The sequence below is a fragment of the Loxodonta africana genome, chromosome Y (assembly GCF_030014295.1).
Source record: "Loxodonta africana isolate mLoxAfr1 chromosome Y, mLoxAfr1.hap2, whole genome shotgun sequence".
Taxonomy (NCBI): Eukaryota; Metazoa; Chordata; class Mammalia; order Proboscidea; family Elephantidae; genus Loxodonta; species Loxodonta africana.
In genome coordinates this window covers 13,783,871-13,791,126 of record NC_087370.1, presented here as the reverse complement: position 1 = coordinate 13,791,126, position 7,256 = coordinate 13,783,871, and positions in this window count along the sequence as shown.

Genomic DNA, 7,256 nt, shown 5'->3' with positions numbered 1-7,256 from the left:
GTTCAAACTCTTCCAAAAAGTAGGAGAACACCTAACTCTTTTTATCAAGCTGGCATTAGCCTTGTACCAAAATCAGACAAAGATAACACAGGAAAAAAAACTACCAAACAATACCATTAATGAATATACATGTAAAAACTTTCAGCAAAATACTAGCAAACAAAATCCAACAGTATATTAAAAGAATTACATATCATCATCAAGTGAGATGTATTACAGGAATGCAAGAGTAGCTCAACACAAGAAAATCAGTCAATGAAATGAATCACATTAATACAACAAATAGGCCGTATCACCTGATCATCTCAATCAATGCAGAAAAGGCATTTGAAAATCTAGCACCTCCTACTAATAAAAACTCTTAACAAGATACAAATAAAATGGTCTGATGATTCCTAAACAAACTAGAGCTAGAGCTGCCTAATCAGCATGATTAATGGCATTTATGAAAAATCAACATCCATCATGATACACAATGGAGAAAGACTGACAACTTGACACTTGAAAACAGGAACAAAACAAGGACATCCACTCTCAGATCACTCCTATTCAATACTGTACTAGAAGTCCTAGCCAGAGCAATAAGGTAAGGAAAATAAAAGCTATCCAAATAGGAAAGGAAAAGGTAAAAGTATCCCTCTTCACAGATGATATGATGCTATATATAGAAAATTCCAAAGAACCTACAAGAAAGCTTATAGAACTAATAGAGAAATTCAGAAAATTGTACAATACAAGGTCAACACACAAAAATTGGTTGGGTTTCTACACATCAGCAATGAGAAATCTAAAAAGGAGATTAAGAAAACAACTCCATTTACAATAGCATCTAAGAGAATAAAATACCTAGACATGAATTTACCCAGGAATGTGAAAGATTTATACAATGAAAATAAAACAATGCTCAAAGAGACCAAAGAAAACCTAAATAGATGGAAAGATTTTCCATGCTCATGGACTGAAAGACTTACTATAGTCAAAATGGCAATACTATCTGTCCTGGGTCAGACTGAATTTTGTCCCAAAAACTGTGTGTCAACTTGGCTAGCCCATGATTCCCAGTATTGATTGTCCACCATACCATTTTGTCATCTGATATAATTCTGCTTCTGTTGTAAATCCTATCTCTATGATGCTAATGAAGTAGGATTATCAGCAGTTATGTTAATAAGGCAGGACTCAATCTACAAGATTAGGTGGTGTCTTACATCAATCTCTTTTGAGATATAAAAGAGAGAAGAGAGCAGAGAGACAGGAAGATTTCACACTACCAAGAAAGAAGCACCGGGAGCATGGCACATCCTTTGAACACAGAATTCCTGCATGGAGACACTCCTAGTCCAGGGGAAGGCTGATGAGAAGGAAATTCCTCCAGAGCCAACAGAGAGAAAAAGCCTTCCCCTGGACCTGATGCCCTGAACTTGGACTTCTAGCCTCCTAGACTGCAAAAGAATAAATTTGTTTGTTGAAGTTACCCACTTGTTATAGCAGTGCTAGATAACTGAGACGCTACCCAAAGTGATCTACAGATACAACATAATCTCAATCAAAATTATAACAGCATTCTTTACAGAAAGGGGTAAAACTAATCCACATTTTTATATGGAAAGACAAGAAGCCCCAAATAATAAAAACAATTTTGAAGAAGAAAAACCAAGATGGAAGTCTAACACTTCTTCACTTGAAAACATGTTATATGGGTAAAATAAGCAAAACAGCTTGATACTGCTTTAATGATAGACGCATAGATCAATGCATAGGATTAAAAAACTCAGAAATAAATTCAAACACCAATTTATTTTTGACAAGGTAGCCAAATACATTCAATGGAGAAGGAACTGTCTCTCCAACAAATGGTGCTGGCAAACTGGATTTCCACAAGCAGAAAATCAAAACAAGGTCCATACATCACACCATACACAAAAACTAATTCAAAATGAATCAAGGATGTAAATGTTAAATCTAAAATTATAAAGTTTTTAATAGAAAATATAGGAGCAAGGCTTGAGGAAATAATTTTTATCAGTGATAGATTACCAAACACAACAATGAATGCACAAGCAACAGAAAACAAAATAGGTAACAGGGACCTCGTAAGAGTTAAATAATTTTATCAAAAGACTTTATTAAAAAAGAGACAACCTACAAACTAGGAAAAAACTCTGGGAATGATAGTATTGGTAAGGGTCTAATATCTAAAATATATAGAAAACTTCTACAACTTAAATAATCAGATAAAAAAAAACTGCAAAGGACATAAACAGACACTTCAACAAACAGGCTATTCAAAAGCCCAACAGACATATGAAAAGATGCTAAATGTCATTAGCCAGCAGAGACATGCAAATCAAACCCACAATGAGATAACATTTCACTTCCACTAAAACAGCTAAGACAAAAAATAAATAACAGGGGGGTTGGAGAGGATGTGGAAAAACTTGAACCCTCAGCCATTACTGGTGGCAATGAAAATGGCATAGCCTTGTGGAAAACAATCTGGCAGTTCCTCAACAAACTGGAGGTAGAGCTGCCATATAACCCAGCAATTCCACCTCTAAGTGCATACCCTAGGAATCTAGTAGAAGTGACATGAACAGACATGTATACACTTGTGTCTGCAGCACTATTCACAATAGCAAAAAGATCGAACAATCTAAGTGACCACCAATGGACAGATAAGTAAACCGTGGTACATTTATACAATAAATGCTACTTAGTGGTTTCAAAAAAAAAAGAGGTTCCAAAACATTTTGGAACATCGATGAATGAACCTGGAATACTTTGTGTAGTGAATGAGTCAATTACACACACACACACACAAAATTATGTATACATACACATACACACACACATATATAATGTATGAGAATATATAGAGAGTTCTCCTTCTTATAAAATGACTTTAACTAGTAAATATTGAAAAAAAAAAAAGCTAATGTACATTAGTGGTTACAGGTGGGGGAGAAGGAGGGGAGCAGCACTCTCTAAGTAGTAGTTACATTTTGTTTGTATAAAGAGAAAAAGTGGTGCTGAATATGGGCGAAGTTTACACAGCATGACTGTAAGCTGTACACAGGGAAAAGGGATAAATGGCCAAATGCATGGTTTTGCAACAATAATAAAAATGGAGGGCACTGGGGTTGCTATAGATGCTGACACTAATTAGACAAAACCAATCCTCATGGAATTAGTTTCTTGGTTTGGGGGCGTAGGGCTATGGTCCTGTGGGACAACCCAGGCAATTGGCATAACATAGTTCTTAAAACTTATGTTTTACTTCCCAGTATGTTCAATTGTGTCCAGGGTTCTCAAAAGGTTATGAGCAGCCGTGTAGGATACAACTATTGATCTTTATTCATCTGGAACAAACAAGGAAGAAGAAATCTCAAAAATGAGAGGAGGAACTAACTGCAAGACTAATTTTCTACATGAACCACTGAGTTTTCCACCTTGGGACCTGAACAACTATATTGTGGCTGGCTACTACTCCTGAACACTATGATCAGGAACACAACACACAAATTCTGATAAAAAAGAACAAGAAAAATGTGAAACAACTTCAAATTCCTAAAGAATCCAGGCTTATTGGAACCTATTGAGGTTGGGAAAGTTCCTGAGACTATGGCCCTGAGTCGCTCTTCAAATCTTGAAACTATCTCCTAAAGTCACTTATAAACTAAGTTTCAGTTTAGCCCAAAGAGTACAGAATGTCACCCTTGAGTACTGCATTTCTTTTTTAATTAACAACAATTACATAAAACAAAAGTTTCAACAGCTATTTTAAACTTAGATTACAAGGTTTTGGGGTAGGGAGGTTAAGTAAACAGAAGAGAAACAAGAAGATGAATAATTATGAGAATGTTGACATAAAATGAAAAATACAACCAATGTCACTGATCATTATGTGTAGAAATTGTGCAATGGGAGCAAGTTTTGCTGTGTATATTTGCATCAAAAATAAAATTAAATTTTAAAAAAGAAAAAATACATTTTAGAAATAAAATTGTTTTAGGTTAACTTGCTGGGGCAGTTGTATGACAAAGGAACATGTGCAGCAACTTGGCATATTGATGCTTTCGTTTGTTTTTTTTTTTAAATGGAAGTAGTCAATAAGATAGTCTACACTAACCAAAGCCTCATCAACCCTGAGACTAGAAGAACTAGACTGTGCCCAACTCTCACCAATTACCATTCAAATCAGAGCCACAATAGATAGATCCTGATAGAATTGGAGAAAAATGTGGACAGAACCTCCAACTCTTTAAAAAAAAAAAAAAAAATCCTACTGTTCTAATTGGGACTGAAGGACTCCCCAAGACTGCTGCCCTGAGATATTTTTCAAATTTTGAACTGAAAATCACCCCTGAGGTTATCTTGCAGCTAAATAACAAACTGGCTCACAAAATAATGAATATCACCTGTAAGTACTGTACTCCATTTTTTAAAAATCTCCTATATGAGAACAAATGGCCAACAATTATTTCAAAACAAAGAGGAGAATGAAAGGGGGTGGGAAACTAGATTAATGGAAACCGAACAACCAGGAAGGAAATAATGAAACTGCTAATGCATGGTGAAGAATACAACCAATGTCACTGAACAAGTTGTGTAGAAATTGTTGAATGGGAACATAAACTACTGTGTAAACTTCCACTAGAAATACAGCAAAATATGACAAAATAAATAAAAAGGAAACCAAAAACAATTCTAAAAATTTTTAAGTGAAAAAAAAAAAAAGATGTCAACACTATCCAAAGTATTCTGTTGATTCAACACAACCACCATCAAAATCCCAACAGGCTTCTTTGTTGAAATGGGAAAGCGAATCCTCAAATTGATATAGAACTGTAAAGGGCCCCAAATAGCCAAAGCAACCTTGAAAAAAGAAAAACAAAGTAGGAAAACTCACAAAATAAATGTGGAACACAAATAAGTGGGTCACAAAAGATCCCATATATATGAAATATTTATAAAACGCAAGTTATAGAAAGCAAAGTGTATTAGTGATTACCAGGGAATCGGGGACAGGCTACATATGGGACACTGAGATTCTCCTTGGGTGATTAAAAAAAAAATTGGAAATGCGTAGTGGTAATGATTGAACATTATGAATATAATGAATGTCACTGAACTGTACATATAAAAAAATGTTGAAATGGCAAATATTTTGTTACATACATATTTACCAAAATAAAAATAATAAAAAACAGTTGTGGCAGTCTATTCCAACTTCTGGTGACCCCGTGTGTGTGCGGTTTTCAAAGACTGTGATGTTTTGGAAGTAGGTTGCCAGGCCTTTCTTCAAGGCACCTCTGGGTGATTACAAAACCTTTCGGGTTAATAGGGAAACTTAGCCATTTGTTCTACCCAGGTGCTTCAATAAAATAATAGGTGAAGTTAATTTTAATAATGTATTTTATTTAACTCAATATTTTTTTTTTATTTAATTCAAAATACTATTTTAATATAAGTTAATACAAAAATTCATGATATTTAACGTTCCTTTTTTTTTTTTTTTTTTGCCTAAGTTTTACCGTGGTGGTATAGTGGTTAGGAGCTATGGATGCTTGCCAAAAGGTCGGCAGTTTGGATCCACCAGGCGCTTCTTGGAAACTCTATGGGGCAGTTGTACTCTGTCCTATAGGGTGGCTATAAGTCGGAACCGACTTGACAGCAACAGGTCTGGTCTTATCTGCGTCTGGGCATATACGTTATACCTGTTGCTGTCAAGCAGATTCCAACTGAGCAATCCATCAGATACAGTAGAACTGTCCTATAGGGTTTCCAAGGCTGTAATCTTAAAGGAAGCAGATCCTTTAAGATCCCACATCTTTCTCCCGCAAAGCAGCTGGTACGTTAGAACTGAATGAACTTTCGATTAACAGCAGAGCACTGAAGCACTGTGCCACTAGTGCTCCTTCCTATACATTATAGCACATCTCAGTTAGGAGAAGCTACATTTTCAGTGCTCAATGACCACATACGCAACTGGATAGAGCACGCAACTGAAAAACAAAAACCTTCTCAATGACAACCGTTAGAAAAAATTCTTTTAGTCAGACACAAAACAATACTTGCTGAATTATACCATTTTTTCCAAAGTTTTGGGGCAGAAAAAACTAACCTATGGTAGAAATCAGAAGAGTAGGAGGGGGTGACTGGAAAGATGCACAAAGGAATTTCAAATATAATAGAAATGTACTTTTGAAAACCTCCATCAACACCCTTTCTCCTCTTTTCTTTGTCTTGCTAACCACTAGCTTGTTTGGAGCAATATTTTTCTGAAAGTCTCAGCAGATAGTGGCTCCATCCACTGAACTGGCCCAAGCGAACCCTGAAGGATGCTCAGATTAAAGAGATCACGTCCTTCAACAGACCCTGGACCTGACTATCACCGGAAAGAACGATATTTTCCAGGCCGTGATTTCACCTGACACCCAACAGAAGATGATTTAACATCTGGACCTCCAAAAACGGGCATGGGAGGCCTAAGGGTCGGGAGTTCCGGGTACCAAACCCACCCCTGAGGTCACTGGAAACAAAAAGCTCCCCAACCCCCTCAGACAGTGAGCACATGGCCTTATGGTCACTAGACCCCATGTTGCTCCTTGTATGCTCAGACAATAAAATTGCCACTTTCTGTTTCCCTTGCAATTAGTGTCCATCTTATTTCATTTGGCTAACAGGACAGGACAAGAACCTGAGTGGTGTTTGGTTACAAATTCTGGTGACTCTGCTGGGATGGCAGACTGTGAAACCCAGGTGTTGAGTATCTGGACACCCAATACCCCTTAAGCTGCACCCCAATCTCATTTGATTGGTAAGAAGTCTCAAGCAGCTACTGCGATTCCCTCTCTGGACGAAGTCCCCACCTCAGCTCAGGAACAGAAACTGGACGGGAGAGGCCTCTAACTTTAGGTAAGTGTGCTCGATCAGGTTGTTCCATTGGTCTCAGGGAATTAGGCAGGAAGAGAACAGCCAAGCACAGTTCTAAGACCAGACCCCATAACAAGGAGGAAAAAGGGGTTGTGGCCATCTGTGACCCAGTCTCGCCTAGTTAAGGGGCCTTTGCCCTGTTGGTGACCTGGGAGTTCGAGTCCCTCTGCAGTTTTTTGGAAGATTCTTCCCTCTTTTCTTATCCTAGTGTCCACTCTGGCTTCTTTTTGCTCTCTGTCTTTTATTTCCTCTTTCTTAACATGTGGAAAAGGGTGGTTTTTCACCCCTGGAAATACTGTAGTCCCACGAATTACCAACCC